Below are 21,498 nucleotides of genomic sequence, written 5' to 3'. Positions count from 1 at the left end.
ATTGGGGACTCCTTTCATTCTGCGAACGGATCACCAAAGTCTTAAGTACTTCATGACACAGACCAAGGTCTCCGACAAACAAATGAGGTGGGCAAATTTCCTTTTGCAATTTCATTTTCATATTGCTCACATTGCTGGCAAGCATAATCAAGTAGATGATGCACTCTCAAGACGGCCGAGAGTGAATGCGGTTTCCATAGCAACTCACAATGATCTATCTTCAATGATAGATGAGTATGCTATTGATCCCGATTTTAGAGATGTGATTTCAGCCCTTGCATTAGGGAAGAAAGAAGAACCATTTACTTTACAAGATGGTTATCTTCTCTATGGCAATAGACTATGCGTTACTAACTCACTACGTGAGAAAGTAATGTATGAATCTCATGCTCCACCTTATGCAGGGCATACAAGGATTCAGTCTACCTTAAAGGGAATTGAAACATATTTCTATTGGCCTACCATGAAAGTGAACATACAAGAGTATGTTTCCAAATGTGTGGTATGTCAAAAGATAAAATTTGATAGAGGGAAGCAACCTGGATTGCTTCAACCCTTGCCAATCCCTAATTCACTATGGGAGAGCATATCCATGGATTTTATCTTTGGATTGCCTAAGTCTATCCATGGGAATACGGGAATATGGACGATAGTAGACAGGTTCAGTAAACAAGCTCATTTTATACCTGTCAAAAAGACTATCAAAGCCCATCAAATGGCAACCCTCTTCATTTCACAAATTTTCAAATACCATGGCTTGCCAATGTCCATTGTGTCGGATAGAGATCCTAGAATGACCAGTAATTTATGGAAGGGTCTCTTTGAGAATTTAGGAACAAGGCTAAACTTCTCTTCGGCCTATCATCCACAAACTGATGGCCAAAGTGAAATAGCTAACCTAACCATTCTCGATCTACTAAAAGCCTATGTAACGGAAGTAGATCAAAGATCTCAATGGGAGAAGTACTTACCCTTAGTGGAGTATGCTTACAATAACACTGTACATACTTCCACAGGAAAAGCACCTTTCGAGGTAATTGAGGGAAGATCAAAAAGTCCCTTGCTACTTAAGGTACATGGGAAGATCTTCGCTACAGATGAGTATAGCCGAGACCTACAAGAATCTTTCCAAAAGATTAAGGATGCTATCTCTATCTCACAGCAAAGGAAAAAGGCTGCTGCTGACAAGCACAGAAGAGCCCAAGCCTTTAAAGAAAACGATTGGGTCTTGTTAAAGTTTCCCAAGGCTCGATTAAGGCACAGGACGGGCAAGAATCCTACGGGCCACCAAAAGTACTATGCTAAACTAGCAAAAAGGTACTATGGTCCCTTCCAGATTCTTAGGCCAATCAATGACATGGCCTATCAACTTAAGTTTCCTAATCATTGGCTCATACACAATGCTTTTCATGTGAGCCTATTAAAGCCTTACAAAGGAGAGCCACCTGAAGAACCAACTATTGAAGACCCACCGGAGATCGAGGACCAAGAGGAGGTGCTGCAGCCCGAGTCCATTCTCCGACATGAAGACAAGGTATTAAGAGGCGGTAAGACTATCCGACGATATCTTATTAAATTTAAGAATTATCCTTTTGAAGATGCCAGATGGATGCAAGGCATACAATTAAAGGATAACCTAAACCTTGTCAATGCTTACAATGCTTCCCAAGAGTAAGCAAATGTACAAAATGTTAAAAATGAACAAAATTTTTGTCTTATAAGACTCTCTTTTTCTTTATTTGTGCACAAAAATGAAGTAGTATGCATGCTTAGATCAAGTTTGCGGAGACGACGTCTCCCAAACACCAAGTAGATCTTGTCACTCTACTATGGAAGATTGATAGGACTAATGTGCAGACATGCTTTCGGCAGCCTCAAGCTCTCAAGCACCAAATGGACTAGTCATCCATTGTGGAAGGATGTCGTAGAGTAACATAGGGATCCTCTACCCGCTAAGAAAAGGACTCATGAACATGCTTTATCTTCTCTACACCATAGTCGAGGACGACTATGATTTCAAGAGAGAGGTAATGTCATAATAATCAATATCTAATTCTCCTAAATGATTTTCTCATATTAAACTGATCATTTAATGTGGGGAAGGCATGGGGAGAAAAAGCTAGAATATTGGTTAAGCTAGCAGACCGGCAACATTAGGGATCCAAAGGAGGGAAAATAGGGATCCAAAGGGGGGGCCATCTGCAAAAGAGCCATGTGCAACAATGGGCTAAAAAGACCTTAAGGTTCAGCCCATTAAGACTTCCAAAATGCTAAGGTTCCAAAATGCAAAGATTGTGTCCAAAAGGTCAACCCTAGGGAAAATTGGATGCTTTGTGTGTGCCCTAAAAGTCTTTGCACATCCCTACATGGGAGGGGGCGAGCCCTAAAGGTAGGGGATGAGAGAGAAAGCCACACACACACACACACAGGCTCCCTTTACACAAAGGGAATGAGGGACACATGTCAGCTCCCTAGGCCAGATGCCCACAAGGTGTGCCCAATTTCTATTGGATGACCCTTGAAGTGGACCAATGAAAATTGAGCTAGAGTAAATCTAGTTTAATTAATTTAAAAACATTTAATAAAAGAAACCAATGAGAATTAAGTCTCCTAGAAGACTATTGGGCAGTCTCCCAAGGGGTCCAATGAGCATTCAGGAGCCCCATGGCTTGCCTGATTCCTATTGGCCAGGAGGCAAAGGGGTCCAATGAGAGTTTAGTTTAATTATTTAATTACCTAAAGCTCTCACAAAAGGGGAAAGGGGGACACATGTCAGAAGGCTATCACTTATGCTGCTTAATTGTAATTGGCTTGACTTGGGGAGGGCCAATGAGGCTTTAGGAAGAGCATTTAGCAAGAGGGCTCGCCCAAGAGAGAGAGGGGGCTGATTTTTGTAAGGCATTGACACACACACACACTCTAACTTGACCATGTGTGAAGATAGAAGCTCATCACCTACTCCAAGCTTGTGAGATAGAAGCCTACATCAACACTCTCTTGGCATGTGGATGCAAATCCAACCAAGAGCCAAGCTTCAATGCATGCTCATCTTCTCTACCAAGCTAATTACTAAGCTAAGCTATGCTAATATGAGTGATTATGTGAGGAGATGTACATCTTTCTCATAACATACTCCTTCTTCCTCTCAATCTACTCTCATACCCTGCTAGCTCTCACCATCTTCGAAGGTGTGTGAGGTCTTGGGTGTGAGAACGAGGATAATTCATGTTGTGTTTGATTAAGTGTTTTGCTTAGTGCATGAAGCTTCCATCTTCATTGCACTAGCTAGTCTTGAAGGAACACAAAGAATTGTATTGTACAATGTCTCTCTTGATGGGAGAAACCATAATACAAAGCCTTTTGGAGGGGGGACCGGCTCCATGCAAATCCGGTCCTCAATTGTTGTCAATAGCTTAATTTCTCTCTCTTTTGAAAGTATTGTTGATGCTATCTAACTAGGTGTTATGCTTTTTGTTGCTCTCTCCACCCAAGCACTCTTGTAATTCTCATTAGGAACCTACTCTAATGAAATGCCCACTATGTTCATGCTAATTTCCGCTACACATAAGTTATTAGGCCATTAAATGTTACATTTGTATCAGAGCTCAAGGTTTATCTTTTCTTGCTCAAGAAGGGAGGTCCTCAAGCTAGCTACAAATGGTTGGTATTATTAATTGCCTGTGAGTAAGTAGAATAGGGATTTTTCAGCCTTGCAGTGCGCCTGCCTTCGTGCAGTTAATGGGGCATCACCGTCGAGAGCTATGGTCTTAATAGTGGAGTCCTACGGGGCTTGCCTACGGCTTAACCACTATTGATCTATTAGAAGCTTGACAGGAGCCGGTGCTGTTTTGGTGTCGAAAGACCCTCTCTTCTATTCCTTGCAATTAATGGTATTGGAGTGCTTTTTCTAAAGGGGTAAAGAGGAGTAGCAACTAGGGCTTGAAGTGCCAAAGTACACCTAAAAAGTTTACACCTAAAAGTTGTTAGAATGGCTGACAATACTAAGGAGAGTGAAATTAATGTTTATAACTTTGATTTTGCTCATGAGCAAGCTACTAATGATGCTTCAATGCTTGTTAACTATCTTGTTTCTAGGCTTCAACAAGCCATGGGCAATCCATCTCTCCAAAGTGAAGTGCAATGGCAGCTTCGTGCTCACGGGATTCTCCAAGCTAATCACCATGACGAGAGAACACCTAGGAAGCCTCCTTGTAAGATTACCAAAAGAGGTCTCTCTCCGATTCGGGAAGAAGAAGAGAATCCTTATGAAGGGCTCAAGAATTTACTTCTTGATGATGTATCTCCGTCCCAAAGGAAAACTCAAGAGCCTCCACTGAAGGAATGAGAAAGAAGCGAATCTCCTGCCACCTCGGCGGAGATGGCTCTACGAAGACGGCGGGCTAATCACTCTCCATCACCACCAAAGAAGAGAAGACCATCATATTCTTCTCCCCACCACAATTCAAAGAGGGATGATAAAAAGCAAGAGAAGAAAAAGGCGAGAAAGAGGACACCCTCTTCTCCATCTTCTTCATCCTCTTCCTCTTATGAAAACTATGGTGAAGATGACAAAGATCAAGACAAGAAAAAGGCAAGAAAGAGGTCACCCTCTTCTCCACCTTCTTCAAATTCTTCACCCTCTGAAGAAAGTGATGGTGCAACCTTTGAACCATCAAAAAGAAGAGGCCATAGGAAATCCTATGCCGCATGGAAGAGGTCGTCCAAGTTGAAGAAATTCAAAGAGGGAGGGAAGAGCATCTCTTTCCTTACCTATGATGGTACCTTTGGTGCTACGGACAAAGTGTTGGCTTTTATCCAGCAATTCGATGCGGTGTTTGAAGATGAGGACTTCACGGAGTCCTCTAAGCTACGCCATGTAGCTATGCACTTTCAAAAGTCCGCCAGACAATGGTGGTCTAGCCTACGAGCCAACGGTGAAGCTCCACGAACATGGAAAGCTTTAAGAGCTTCCATTATGAAGCAATTTTTGGCCACCGATGCCAAAGACAAAATACTTACCGAATGGCGAAGCTTAAAGCTCTCTCCCAATGAATCTATCCACAAATATGTAGACAAGTTTTGGGACCTACAACTCAAAGCCACTGTCTTCAAAAAGTTGGATTTTGGAGAGCAAAAGCAACAATTTTGTGCGGGCTTAACCGAAGAAATGGCGGAGTATGTCAACTCCCAAAGACCACGTACCATATCGGCGGTAATACACCACACTATGGTCGCCTCTCGAATCAATTTCGAAACGGGGGCAAAAAGAAATAATAAGCCCCCGGAAAATAAGGGTTCTAATGAGCCTAAGGGGAAGGACAATGTCCAAAAGTCTCCTAAGGGCAACTCCAACAAAGCTAAAGAGAAGGGAGTTTACAAAGGTAAGAATAAACTCTCTGCTGAAGAGCTTGAGCGTTATCGTAAGGATAACCAGTGTTTCAAGTGCGGCGAACAAGGGCATGCGTACCGCGCTTGTCCCCAAAAGAACAACCGCGAAGATCCTCCTAGAGCTTCCTTGGTTGAAATCCAAGAGGAGGAGACTCACCAAACTCACCACAAAGGATCTCCTCTATTCCATGCTTGGGGAAAGGTAAGAGAACATGATGCTTTTATTCTCTTTGACCCTGGTTCTACTCACAATTTTATATCTATGGAGTTAGCCACCAAGCTAGGCATACAATCCTATGAGATGGGAGATGTCCTACCCGCAGACAGTTCCTTCAAGGGGCAAGAAGCTTCAGTCACTCCCTTAATTGGGAAATTGAGGCTTCATGTCCAAGGCTATGTGGACAAAGAGGACTTCTTTATCTCTCCTCTCAAGCATGAGGATGTAATCCTAGGGGCACCATGGTTTGACCGCCTGGCTGCCGATGTTAAATTTCCTGAAAGGAGAATCTCCTTTAAGTTCAGGGAAAAAGACATGTATATAGATGCTAAGAAAATGGGTAACACCATTGCCATTGTACATACACCAGCTTTCAACAAGTCAATAAAGAGCTCTATTTCCATGTACATGATTTTTGTTAAAGATTCTCAAAATGAACCTAATGCTTTAACAAACGAAAATAAAAGCAACCAAAAGGAATTAGAGTTATCCAATTTTCTCAAGGGGTTTCAAGATGTTTTTATTGACGACATCTCTTGTGAGCTACCTCCTAAACGAGGTAATGATGACCATGCAATTGAACTTCTTCCAGGAAGTTCACCGCCTAATAAACCTCCTTATAGAGTTTCTCAAGCTCAATAAGAGGAGATTATGAGGCAAGTGAATGAGTTAGTTGAGAAGGGCATGGTTAGGCCTAGCTCATCTCCATTTTTCGCACCTGTGCTATTAGTGAAAAAGAAAGACGGCACATATCATATGTGTGTCGACTATAGAGCACTAAATATGATCAATATCAAGAATAGGTTTCCCGTTCCACAGGTAGAAGACCTATTTGATAAGCTACAAGGATCGACCTACTTCAGTAGGGTTGACCTAAAGAGTGGCTATCATCAAATAAGGATAGTTGATCAAGACATTGTAAAGACCATCAGGGCCACTTCCTAGGCAAAGACAACAGCCCAAAGAAGGGTTTGTTAATAGATGTATTTGGTGTGATAGTACAGACCATGTAAGAAGGGATTGTGATGATTTTAGTGATGCTTTGTCAAAAGATGTTGTCTTTTTTAAGGATGGTAAAATCCACTTAAGAGAGACAAGTCTACCCTTGAGAACTAACTTTGGGAAGGGGGGAATGCAAACCTTAGTTGAAGATATGGCAACCAAGCATGCCACCTCTTTAGTTGAGGCAGCTACTTCTGGAGTAAAAATTAAACATTTTTGTGATGAAGAGGTGAGTGACCATCATGGTAAAATTTGGCCAAATGTCATGCAATTAGCTAAAAAGGGAAAGCTTACAAAAGAGATTCTACATGAAGCAGGTGATTGCATACGTCTAGAAACAGGATGGAATGATCCAGTGGACTCATTGTCAGTGCATGCCTACATTACAAAATGCCAACAAAATGAGGCAATTGTAGAAGAGAAGCGCAGACGTGAGAATGCTGATGAAGGACCATCAAAAAGAGCTTCTAGAAGTGGGGGAAGAAGCGACTGAATGCCTTCTCAAACACCCTCAACACAAGGAGAATCTCCACCTGAAATACTCATGGAGGAGTCTACGATAGGAAAGAAGAAAGAGCCAACGAAAGGTAAGACAAAAGGCCCAACTTATAAACTACAATCTGATATTGAGGTTGCTACATATTTAAAGAAAGTCTTGGAGGAAAGGATCTTGAATAGCAAGATTGAGTTTACTCTAGGAGAAGTTCTTGGCATTGAAAAACGTGAATTCCATGAGGAGATCATTGACATCATCAAGAGGAAGAGGCAAACCCTTGCTGAAGTTTCTCATCCACAGGTTGAAGGGGAAACCTCAAAGACACAAGGGATGCAACTGCAAAATAAGGAGAATGATGGAGTTGTGGTAGGATGCTACCAATCTAGTGGGAGAGTGAAGCAAGTGCATTTCTCAAATGATGATGAAGAAGTTGAAGATATTCCTAGGAGTTACTATTCATGAAGTCATTGGGCAAGGGCTACTACAGAAACTTTGGTCAAGGTAAGTGATGTTGAAGAGCCATTTGTTGCCTTGATTGACCATGGTTCAGAAATAAACATAATGTCAAAGAGTCTCTACAACAAGTGCAAATGGATGATGGACACAGATCATGGCTAGATGGTAAAAGTGGCAAACAATTCATCCAGTGAATTGTATGCAGCATGTCCAGGTGTGAAGGTAACAATAGGTGATGTAAAGATTGAACAAAACTTCTTTGTATAGGATACATCTTCATATCATCTGATCCTTGGACAACTCTACATTGTGGGAGTTCGAATGGAAACAAAGGTAATGGATGATGGTATAGCATATGCTAGGATACGTAGCAAAGATGGTAAATGAGCTGTCCAATTTCTCACAGTTTGTGTGAACCATGAAAGAAATCGTGACAACCTCAGAGAACATCCTCTACCAAAGGTGAGCAAAGAGTTTCATGATCATAGAGAAATGATGGGTTTTGGCCAAGTACCATTGTAAAGCGGGATTGCAGTGGTACAGAAAGAAAAAGGGTAACAAAGAATGGATCAGTATGTTTTACAAAACTTGAAGATTTGAAGAGATGCGAGAGGCAATATGTGCATAATGTACAAATAGGCATGAAAAAGAGTGGGTTTCTAGAGCCTACTGAAAATGTTTTGGGTTTGTGTGAACAAGTTTCTTTTGTAGATACTATGGGTGAGCTTGATGCTATAATGGGGTCTAATTTGCATCTTGAAAATGAAGTTGTGGAATTTTGCTCTATGGAAATGTATCAAGTAATAGAAGCCTTTAAAGAAAGCCAAACAGTTGGCCCAGAAGTCCATGTTGAAACTAAATACAAGAGTGTAGCAAAGAAGGTGAAACCAGTAGCTTCACCCTTACCACCCAACAACAGGGAAAAGATTGAGCAGGCTTCGTTACAACCAAGTTTGAGGAATCCTAAAAAGATTGGGCATACCTTCACAAAGAAGTCTTTCCAAGTCTTGCAGATTGGTCACAAGGAGTTTCTAACACAGGAGGACACAAAGTGCTTCAAAGAAATTCTTTCGAAGCATGGTAAGGCTTTTGCATTTGAGCCACATGAGATAGGATGTGTTGATCCTTCTATTGTAGCTCCTGTGGTAATTTTCACAATATCTCATGTGCCTTGGAATCTGCGGCCTATTCCGGTTCCAAAGGCTCATTTGCCAAAGTTAGTAGAGCTACTGAATGAGAAAATCAAAATGGGAATCTTGGAGCCTTCTTGTGATCCATACTCAAACAGGTGGTTCATAGTTCCAAAGAAGAATGGTTCAATTGTGGATGAGTTTGCAGAGGCGTTTGCATTGAGGACAATCTACTCAATGGGGGATCTCTACTCAGGGTATGATCAATTTCAGCTTGCAATCGAGAGCAGAGACTTGACAACCATGAGGACACCTTTGGGTTTGGTAAGGATGTGTACCTTGCCACAGGGAGCAACCAACTCGGTTGCACATATGATGAATGGGATGAATAAGGTCTTACGTGACTTTATTCCTCAAATCACAATGCCTTTCATTGATGATTTGCCTATCAAAGGATGTGAAGAAAGTGACAAAGATGAAGCTTTGGATCTCAAGGGATGTCGCATATTTGTGGTAGATCACATAAATGATTGTGATAAAATTCTATCTAGGTTGGAAGAAGTGAATCTTACATTGTCAGGGAAAAAGACTATGTTTGGTGTCAATGAAGTGCTTATTGTGGGGCACATGTGCGGGCCATATGGTAGGAAACCTTTTCCAACAAAGGTAGATGCCATCCAAAGAATGAAAGAAACGTGCACTAGCATCACTGAGGTTAGAAGGTTTCTGGGAGCATGTGTCTTCTATGTTATTTGAATTTCACATTATGCACATGTAGCTGATCCTCTTTATCAACTACTTAGAAAGAATCAGAATTTAAAATGGACAGAAGCACATGTAAAGTCCATGAAAAAGCTAAAGGAGTTGCTCCAGTCAGCAACAACTTTGAGAAAGGTAGACTATGAGTGTCAAAGGCCAGTAATTGTGACAGTAGACACCAGTCCTACAGGGATTGGATGGGCAATAGGGCAAGATGACAAAGAAGGACATAGGTATGTGGTAAGATTTGGAGCAAAGGTGCTAAGTGCTCGCCAAAGAAACTATCCACAGATAAAGAGAGAGTTATGGGGTATGGTTACAGCTTTGAAAAGTGGGAAAGAGTACCTAATTGGTGCATGTGTGGTTGTAGAAACAGATTGTCTACCACTTCTTGGGATGATTACAAGCTGCTCAACTCCAGACATTTCTATGTTGCGGTGGATCACCTACATTAACTCCTTAAATCCTGAGTTTAAGCACATTGCAGGTAAAGACAATACAGTGATAGATATGCTATCAAGGGCAAGGTATGAAGATGAGTCACAAATGATTGACGAGGGAGATGATGTAGGCACAAAGTTCTATTCTATCTCTCATGTCAAAGGTAACAATGTCTGCATGACTAATCTACTTGAATCATTCTTGAAAGAGATTTATAAAGGTGATTGGCTTCTTGTTGGAAGCTACTTGAGTACTCTAACAAAACAGGATGATTGGTCTGAACAAGAATTCAAGAGGATACGCAGGAAAGAATATGAGTACTTTTTGAGGGATGGTTACTTGTGGAAGCATCCTAAACAAAAGGGTGCTACACCACAAAGGGTTATATGTAAAAAAGAGACTCAAGTAAAGCTCATGCAAGAGTTTCATGAGAGTCTATGGGCTGGACACAGGGGTGTATGGGCAACCTTCTCCAAGTTGAAATAAAAATACTGGTGGAAGGGTATGTATAAAGATGTATCTCAGTTTGTAGAGACATGTGTAACTTGTCAAGTGTATTCAAATGTTCGACATCGTGATGGATTGCACCCTACATATCCACTAGCCATGCATTATAAATGGGTTGTGGATCTAGTCACAATGCCTCTAGGACTCTGGAAGATGAGATACTTGGTTCTTGCACGAGAGAACCTAACTAACCAAGTTGAAGGAAGAGCATTAAGAGCTAAAACCACAAAAGCTGTGTGCAAATTCCTTCTTGATGAGGTGATTTGCCGTTATGGCTGTGTGGGAAAAAGCACTACAGATAGAGGTGAACTGGATGCCGAAGAAGCAAGGGAGTTCTTTTCTAGATTAGGAATCAAGCTTTCTCTTACTACAACTTACAACCCTGAAGGCAATGGAAAGAGTGAAAGAGGGCATCCTCCTATCATCAAAGATTTGGCCAAGGCTTGCGAAGGAAGAGTTGGTGAGTGGCCAAAACTGTTACCATATGCTTTATGGGTGGATCGTAAAACACAGCTCAATAACTGGCTACATGCCTGCGGAGTTAATGTATGGTCAAAAGCCAATGATGCCAATTGAAGATACAATTCCCACATGGAATGTACTACCTTGGCAAGAGGGGCTTAGCAGGGAAGACTTTCTTTCACGGCGTATAAGGCAGCTAGAGAGAAGACCTGGAGACATTGAAGCTGCAAAAGAACAACTTAAAAATGCAAGGTTGAAAAACAAGGACTACTTTGATAAGCGACATCGACTCAGGAGCAAAGCAATTGACAAAGGTGACTGGGTTTTGGTGTATGATAGTAGCCTTGATAACCAGCACACAGTCATGCCTAAGTCTTCAAAAAGATGGTTTGGACCGTATGTTGTAAATCATGTGCATGAAAATGCTACTTACAACTTGTTTGAACTAGATGGTACAAAAGTAAAGATTCCCATTGTAGGAAAAAGGATCAAAATGTTTAAGAGAAGAGGAGACAATGATGCAGAAGATGTTGATGAGGAAGAAGAGCAAAGCACAGGTAAAGATCAAAATGAAGATGAAGATTTGGAATCATCCAGTGAAGAAGAAAGCAAGGAAGATGTACAAGAGGGCTGATCTTGGAAAGAAATAATGTGGCACATACCGGAGGATGTGCAGGTTTAGAGGGGGTGGATGTCGTGCTGTAACATGTACATAGTGGGAACGCATGCTACAAGATCTATCTTGTAACTTTTTAGATACATAATTATCTTTCCTATAATGTACATATGCATATTTAAGTATAATAATACGCCTTCTATCTCATCCTATTATTTTTCTCAAGGGTAACCTATCCTTACTTTACCATCAGAAAATACTATGGGAAAAGCTCAATAGCTTCGCCTCTTTAACTTGGGGCAAAAAGCATTGATTCTTTATTTCTACTATCTCATTATCATCTCACACCCTAGCTAGATCCTATATCTAGGGTAAAATCCAATATATATATATTCTATGTATTTTTTATACTTTTCTTATATTTCTTTTTAAATAGCTTCTAGGAGGGAATCAAATCCTAGTGGGACACTAGGTGGCATGATTTCAAAGATACACTTATTTTAATGCATTATTGCAAGCATGATTACAAAACTTTGTCAAGGAGCAATGTCATGCTTTAATATGGCATGAGGTGTCCTTTGGAATTAAATGAAAGTCTAGGCTAAGGGGACCACGGGAAGACTTTTGCTGCTAGAAATGGACCCTATTTTGATGAATTTTTTACACAAGGTTCCAATCCGAATTGGAAAATGATTTTAAAGCAAAAATCATAGCTAATGAGCTTAAGTTTCTGCCCATATTTTTACTTTTTTATTTGGAGCCACAGTTGAGGAGATATGATCAAAATACTGGACCCCAGTCTGCCCACATCATGCAGGGACAGCTCATTTCCAACTTTTCCAATTCCTATTCACATTGGCTCCTCTCTTCTTGTGTAAACCCTTGGGGGTTCCCTTCACCTATAAAAGGGGACCTCTTCTTCCTTGAAAAAAAACTCAAGCATTCAAGCCATTGATGAGAGGAATTCTTGAGGGAGTGAGTAGTAATGCCTAATTGTACTTAGCCCCATTAACATAAGCCCAAGCCTACACTTTCTCCTAGAGGAAGACTAGCCATTCTTGTACGCTATCCTTGGAAGATCAAATCTAATCAAAGAAGGTGTTGTACTTGGCGTATCAATCAACGTTGAATTCTCTCCTCTTCTTCTCTCTCCCATCAATAATGGTGCCGAAGGGTTTCAAGTAAGATGTGTTCTACATTGATGTTTTCTTGATTTCTTGTTGTTTTCATTTTCATCTCTAATCCAACATATATATATGTATCTAATCTCATCTCCTTAACCAAACCTATCTCTCTCATTCTTAGTAATTCATCCTCTCTAGGTTCCCTTTGCTACAGGTACATCTCTCCCCGCAGTATCCTTATTGCCTACGGGCAAGAATAGGGCTTGGGAGGGAAACTTCTCATCTCTTCACTTCTCTCATATCTACATTTCTCACATACTATCCTAGATGAATAACCCACATGATGATCATTTCTATCGCTTTCACTCTGTACGATCTATTAGAATTAACGTATGGATTAGCTGTAAAATACACTTTCAACAACGTATAGTGTTTCTCTTCAGCCCTGAAAGGCTCAATGAAATACTTCTATCACCGGATCCCATCATACTACCTCTCATAGACTATAATTTTTCTTTTGATGTAAGCGTAGGTATCTTGCTATGAACCAAGAGGATTTGTACACACAATTAATCCCAATCACTAGAAAAAATACATATATTATGGTAAGCACAAAACTAAAATTCCAAAGAACAATTCGTAGCCTATTTGGTCAGCCAAGATTGAATGCCATTAACTCATCCATTAACCCTTTCGTATTACCCATGATACGATATGACCATAGCCTTGATGTTTTCATCTTCGTATTGTTTTGACATTCTCTTTTGTGTTCTTTCTTTGTGTGTGTGAGTGAAAGAGAGAAAGAGTGAGTATTCTTTGATTGCACTTCTTTCCAAACCCTAGTCTTCATGGCATCTATGGTTTAACTCCTTCATATAGTTTTTGTTGAGTTCTCTCACAAACTCTCACAGCCATAAGCCCGGTGCTTTCCTGGCAAGACCGCAAATTTCTCGACAACGTTCTCTTGCTGGAACAAAACATGTTGAGAAAATCTAAGGAATTGATGACAAAGCCAAGCATGGGAAGCCAAAGCGAGGGGGGAGGGGAGGCAGGATGAGGTAGGGAGGTGTGGGATGGGCTACAGGCAGGGAGCAGGGAAAAGTGGGGGGGAGGAAAGTGAAATGAGGGTAGCAGACAACAAGAGAGGGGGAGTGGATAGCAAGGCAACAAGGTGAGGGGGAGGGGTGAATGTTGTAAGGCGGGGGGGGGGGGGGGGGTTGTGTGTTGTTCTAGTGATGGTAAAGGAAGGCTAGGAGAGGCACACAAAGTAGCAGTAGAAGAAAGCGATTTGTGCATCAATTCATTCTCAACTAGATTCTTCATTCCTCTTTTGCCAAAGGGATTACCTCTTTCACTTAAGTGAATCTTTCCATCTTTAAAGAAAACAAACTCCTTCATCAAAGAGTATGTAAAGCTTTCATAATCCCTCCTTGCATTGTTGGTACTATCACATCCATATGCATCTATGTACAAAGCCTTTTCTATTTTGAATTGACCCGATGATTGCTCCTTTTTTTCTAGCCTTGTAAGCTTTAACTTCAACTCTTTCATTACTTTAACAATATCATCTAATATGGATTTGTAACTCTTTGGAACACAATAATAAGCTGTATGGAACTCTTGGGAACTCTTGAATCTTGAGTAAGGTTGACTATCACCTTGTCTCTTTGTCATTGTTGCTTAGCTAGCAGAGTGAAATTTCATCTTCAACCTCATTCCAGTTGGTCTTTAAGCCCTATTCATTGTCCTTGTCCTCAAGTAGTAACTCCAACTTTCTCTTGAATTTATCTCCAATATCCTACAAAAAGAGACCTTTTTTTTGTGAGTTTAGGGTAGTCTTCTCAGTCCTTAATAGTTGATCATACCACCTTCCAAAATCCCTTATAAGTTGGATAGGCAAAAGTCTGTCTTTTGGTCTAACTACTCACTCTAAAAATGTTCTCTTTGTCACCCTTCTATAGACCTCCATGAAATACTCTTCCTTCAAAGTTAATTTTAATGCTTCCCAATTTCCTCTATGAAGTGTGGAGTGCAGCTAGGAAAGCATCAGGCCTTTGACTGTGAGGGTTTGCAAAAAGAAAAAAAAGCGATTCACACAAGATTTGAAGCAAAAGACACATTAAAAAATACCAAAACTTCATCCATGAAAGCTTCACTTTAAAGAATATCCAAGATCAAGTCAAACGCCTCGCTCCCAATTTCACAGATATAGTGCTCTTTCTCCCTCGTAAAATCCCTAAATTAACGCTTCAAATCTTCATTGTTTCCATTTCATGGAAGAATGAGAACTGTGATAGACAAGAACAAGTGATTATTTGAATTGATGGCCTCATAGCCTTGAACATGCAGTGGAAATAGCACGGGACTGCACTAGTACCTTGCCTTGGAACTGAAGTGTCTCTTTTGTTAGATATCAAAAGAGATCCTTCTTGGATCTATAAACTGATTCTTAGTTGGAGCAAGGAAGAAACTATTGTTAATGTTGAATTTTGAGCCTTTACTGCTAATTGTGGGCTATTTTTTACCACTAACCCTTTTTAGCCTAAAAAAGTCATTTTTTGTCCATAAAATGTTTAAACAAGTTAGGAAAAGTCCCTACATTGGTGGAAAAATCTTGTTGGACTCAAATTTCATGTTGAACCTCGTTTTTCCACTTAGAAAGCACTTTGGATACATCTTTTATGGCCAGGCACAAAAATTGCTATTTTTTATCGAGATCGCCTGCATGGAACTTTCTAGGAAAAATGAGCGTGCCACTTCAAAACTCTTGATTTTGCACACATGGATGCCAAAAGGTCATGACAACAATGACGTGCTACATGTAAACACCAATGTCAACTGTTGGATAACATTTGCACCCGTGTGACCGCCACACCCATTCTACTTTAAGAAGTCTCTCGATGTTTGTTCAATATATTGGGAGAGAGAAGGGATGCCTATTGGGATAATGTAAACAATAGCCTCCTATATAGTCTAATTTGTTTTCTATCTTGAACCATTTTTCATAAAAATCTCATGTGTGTGTGTGTGTGTGCATACCCACTCATCTTCTTGGATTTCATTGTAGAGTTTGCATAACCTTTTAATCTTTGACGTAATAGAGACTAAACACCACTTTTACTCTAAAACAACCTTCTTTGTTATATCTTCTAGGTAGGTTCTTCAAATTCATGCTTATTGGACATAGTCTCATCATAATGTATATTTTAGCATTGTTTAGTCCAAGTTAGATGAAAATAGTTCCAAATTTGTACCACATATACTATGAAAGTGTGCTTATTATACATCTTGCAAATGTAGAACTCATGTGTTTTTTTGTTTCAACATATTTCTAAGCCGTCGTGGTACAAGGTGACCTCTTACTATGTTAGTTGAGTGGTGGTCTTTGTGACAATGGCTCAAGCTGCTGGCATAACATGATTCACTTCTGGCAACACAAGCTCTCCTCAAACAGTTTCATTGTATAATTCAATGCATCTCCCACCACAACAACCATTATGTTAACATGAAGAGATTCTTAGCAAGGAAAAAAAAATTATTTCCCTGAGCAAGACATTCTTTCCTAACAAGGAACATCCCCACCAGATATAGTTTTATGTAATAGGTTGCCATGAGTACACTATATCATGGAATGGATAGTGGAATTAGGATTGCAAGGAAACACACACAGCTTGGAGAAGACAAAGTAAGCTCACGGCACACAGTAGAGAGTGTTTTACTTAGTGTGCAATGGAAAGATGGATACCCCTAGAGTGATGGGCGTAAATACAATGCACGGGGGCAAAAAACCTCTTGAAGAGGGAAAAAATGCCCCGGCGGTCCTAGTGTGTTCACACACTTCACTACCACATGTATATGGTAACAAATGCCCCCCCTGAGTGATGCGGTGAATGAGAGCTGGCACATGAGTAAAGGGAAGTGCCATGGGCCCTGATAGGACATGGTAAGTCCACAAAGGGGAATAAGCCCAAAGCTTTGAAAAAATCTTCAAGCTTCTCACGAGACACTGCCTTTGTGAAAAGATCTGCAAGGTTGTCCTATGTTGGCACATAAGCCAAGTTGATCTCTCCTGCTGAGAGCCTCTCTCTGACATAGTGGTAATGCACCTCAATTTGCTTTGTGCGAGCATGAAAAACTGGGTTCGTTGCAACTGCGAATGCACTCTGACGATTAGTGTAGATAGTGTTGGCATCTAAGATTGCAAACTCAATATCCGGTCTGGTGTTGCGTACATAAATGAGGTAGCCAACAATAGTTTGGTAAAGAGTTTCATCAACAGGATCACCACCACCATGTAGACTCAAATTCAATAGGTTTGCAATCCTCAATTCCAAACCTACATAGTTTAATGTCTCTATGTAACTTTTCTTACACAAGGCAATACCACCATCACACAGCTTAAACTGTATACCCAAGTAATGACGCAATAGCCCCAAATCATTCATCTTGAAAGTAGCATTCAAATCATCCATAAATTCAGAAATATGTCCCCTCATTTGGTCCAGTGATCTACAAATCATTCACATAAAGAACCACAATGAGAAAGACATCATCCTCACACTTTACATACAATGTGCTGTTTGTGGACTGTTACGAAAGCCTTGTTTGACCAAATGAGTGTCAGCTTTCTCATACCAAGCACGAGGAGATTGCTTCAACCCATAAAATCCTTCTTACATCTGCACACTTTGTCCTCTTGTCCTTTCTTGACAAATCCGCGAGGTTGTGGTACATAAACTTCCTCAAATATGTCACCATTCAAGAAAGCAGTGACAATATCTGATTGATGTAGATCCCAACCAAAATGAGTTGCCAATGCACAATATCCTATGACAAGCGGGAGCAAAAGTCTCTTCATAATCTATGCCTTTTTGTTGTGCATAACCCTTTGCAACACGTCGATCCTTATGGCGATTGATCTCACCATCAGGCTTGCGTTTCAACTTGTAGGCCCACTTTGTACCAATGGCCTTTTTTCCAGGAGGCAAATCGCATGAAGTCTATGTGTCATTTTCTATAAGTGCATCACATTTTGATTGCATGGCAGCCATCCAATTTTTTGAATTCTATGGTTCATCAGAAGAGAGAGGCTCCTCAACATCATGTAAGCTAGACATAGCCAAAGCATAACAATCTGATGCATAAGATGCATGGTGAGATCCTGAACGAGTACGGCTAGACAAAGGTGCATCCAATTTATTGTCACGCCATTTTGGCATACCTCTTGACTAGTCATTTTCATCCCTTTCCTCATCAACCTTAAACCAGAATACACTTTGTTTGCGGATGATATAACCTCTAACCTTTGCCTTCAGCACTATAACCAACAAAAATACATCTGACAACATTATCATCCAATTTTCTACGTTGTTTTGTAGCACCAAAGCATATGCCAAACATCCAAAAACACACATGTGATCAATAGAAGGCTTTCTATCATGCCATGCTACATATGGAGTAATAGATTGCAAAGCTTTCGTAGGACACTTGTTTAGTACATAAGTGGCACACATGATGGTCTCAAGCCAAAAGGAATGCGGTAAAGCTTGACTTTTGACCATACATCGTTCCATTTTCGTAGGTGACCTACTTTTTCTCTCAGCAACACCATTTTGCTAAGGTGTATAAGTCACTATACATTGGTGTTTTATCCCACGACTAGCCAGAAATGCATTAAATTCATGACATATACTCCCCCCCTCAATTGGAATGGAGGGTGCCCATAGTACATTTCGATACATTTTGAGCCATAGCCAGAAATTGTTTGAAGCACATATAAACTTCGGCCTCACCGTCTTATGTTATATCCCACATTTGATAATGACGATGATGTCCTTGGCGCTTATATAACGTTTCTATTTCCGTATACCCCACTACTGTTCGACCTCTATCCTCACCTCTTAGAGTCAGCTTTTGCGACCTAACCTTCGCATTGATCAATCTTCTTCTTATTCTTCCCCGCAATACTTTCCAGGGTACACACCTGTTTCCATGGCTCGCATGAAGCAGAACCGCAAGGAAGGTTTACCTCCAAGACAACCAACCTTCATCCTCAAGAGTTGCAGGCCAACCCCTGCCTAATCTTCGGACAATAATGTATACTAAGAGGTACGAGCAGAATCAAAGCGTTTTACTTGAGCTGCACAAACTCCAGAGGCATATCTCTCTAGCAATTCTTAAGTTATCCTTCTAAAGAGTAGTTTTCTAGATTTGTGAGAGTGTGAATTTGCATTTTTGGTGGGCTAGAACTACGATGGGTTGCCTCCACGAGGCAGTCGAGGACTTTCTGATCGAGCTTTTCCAAGATAGTTACGTCCTTAGAGCTCATGCTCATAGAGTGACAGTGATGCCCTGGGATATCAATTCTCTTAGGTTGTTACACTTCAGATATGACAAGAAACTTTCACTAGTCCATCTATCTGACAAGAGAATGGACAACATTTTGACAATCCCTCCAATCACCAAAGTGAAGATGTATGATGTGAGCATCACACAACACACATATGGCACACATTTGAATGTGGAGCGGACCCAAGAGCTACTTATGGGAGAGCCTTCAATCGAGTCAAATGAACAAAATATGTTAGCAGCAATTGACCAAGCTAACACAGAGACCCTATGTTTCCTCGGTCCAACTTTTGACGCAGCACTAAATTGGTATGGGGCCAACTTTTGTATTTTTGTTTCGCTCCTCACAAAATAGCTGTTTTTTGAAATAGTGAGAGAGATCTTACGAACCGATTTATAAAATTTGATCTCTCGCATGCTACTATTTTTGCAAAGGTATTTATTTGATTTCGGCTTATTGGATATCCTCATCAATTAATTTTCTCAATTCGCAGCATGCTGGTTTCCAACCTTGCATGGAATCAACAATCCAAGGTAGCCATTTTGGACGCACAACTATCAATCCTGCTTACCTTGAAGTCCACTTCTCTGATAGAAGTCATTGATTTGTTTCAACAACTCAACATGGACACGACAAAAGTTTTACTTTTAGCTTACAACGAAAAGTAAGTGTTTTTTATCTTGCAATTCTTCAATATTTTTTATACTATGAATAGCAAACTAATTTCTTATTTTATGCAATCAGTTCACACTAGAGCCTTGTTGGACTAAACATTTAGTGCAAGTGTTGCTACCTTGCAAATTCTGCGCATGGTTTTCATGGGAATGTCCGAAGGTACAAGTTACTTGTTTCTTAATTCTCCGATTTCCATACAGCTTGTGGTCACCATATGCTATGTCGTATAGGTTTGTTTAGAAACTTGTTTCTGCATGGTAAGCATTGACCCAAGAAAATGTTTGGAAAGATATACTGATTTTAAGTTGCAAGGTCCCAAAACAAGACAATGAGCATTCTTGTAGGTGGAGAGTTCTTGCAAATGCGAAGCTTCTTCTGGAACGCATTTATGCTGAGGAGTGTAGAAGTGTAAGTGCAATGTTTTACTTTTATAATCCTTGCACACATGATTTCTTTGAATACATATAAAATCTAGGGAGTTTATTTGCATCCAAGGAACTTGGCAAATTATTCGAACGTCCATGTGGAGGCATTCATGACGACGATGATCCAGAATATGATCAATCTTGTGGAGACACATCCTCTAGGAGCCACCGATGTATTTGTTGTGCCACCACCACGACCACAACCTCGGCCTCCACCTCGGAGGTACGAAGCAACACCTGAACCAACTCCAGACCAAGCGCCTGGACCTCCCTCCCCTCATATTTCTGGCCGCTCAACCTCTAGTCTTTTAGTGATACCTGAGTTTACCAAGGAAGGCGAGGCCAATGCACGATCTTTTTCTCAACCCCAAATCCATCACCCAGCCCCCAAACCCTCTCTTGAGCCTTTACAGTCCAGTCATGATAATCAAGTTCGGGAGAGCTCTCCTCAATTGTAAATGAGAGCTACTAATCAATGGATTTAATTGGACATTACAATGTACATTATTAAACCCAATGTAAAGACAACTTGAGTCAATTTTGAAAAGATAATTTTTCTCAGAATTTATTTGCAAGAAAGTCCTTAACAATGTATTTTTGCATAAATATAGATTGCAAGCTTGCTACCAACAGTGTGATACATTGTCTTCAATCAAGTTGCATTGCACTAGAAACAATCGATCATCCTTTATCTCTGCACACAATGTCTTCTTCTCCTTTCTCTGAGGCACATGTATGACAGTTAATCGAATAGTTAGATTAGACCAATATTTTGTGATGATAACCAGCAGGGAAATAACTAATGTAGAATTAATGCTTATATACACAACATACTACCTTTTGTATATTGCACTAGAAAATAAATTTTGGAGGCAGGCTGAGGTCAACCTTGTTCTCCAAATCATCGCTCTCTTGTCGTAGTATCACATTGCCTTGAATGCTAAGAACAGTTAGCAAATCAGGTCCACACCATACCTCAAGCATTCTCATAGGATTGTTTAGGTCATCAATTAAATCTTGGTCCAAGGCTAAAAGATGACCATTCACTTGATACCACCTTATGTAGTGGAAGGAAGCTATGAAAATTTGAGAATCTATTATGCACTTACACACAATAGACTTCTTACTTACCTCACATAAGATGCCATTAGAATCATGGAGATCCCAAGTTTCATCTAAAAAATTGAGACATTTCTCTCTCTTGTAGAGTAGCATAGTTCCAGTCTTCTTAATCTCTTCATCATGGAAGAAGTCAACAAACACATGCATGGGCATGAAGATTGAAACACATACCAGCCGACTAGCAATATTCGGTCTTAAGCACTTTTGTATTTCTTGATGGAGCTTTATTCTGAAGCACACAGAGGTTTCATATGAAGGGACTAACCACTCTGGATTGTCCTTTGAAGGAACTAAGAGATATTCTAGAGTGCTGAAGCCAAGCATAGAAT

The sequence above is a fragment of the Adiantum capillus-veneris genome, chromosome 1 (genome assembly GCF_014529385.1).
Source record: "Adiantum capillus-veneris isolate H3 chromosome 1, ASM1452938v2, whole genome shotgun sequence".
NCBI classification, from domain to species: Eukaryota; Viridiplantae; Streptophyta; class Polypodiopsida; order Polypodiales; family Pteridaceae; genus Adiantum; species Adiantum capillus-veneris.
This window is presented reverse-complemented; position numbering follows the sequence as displayed.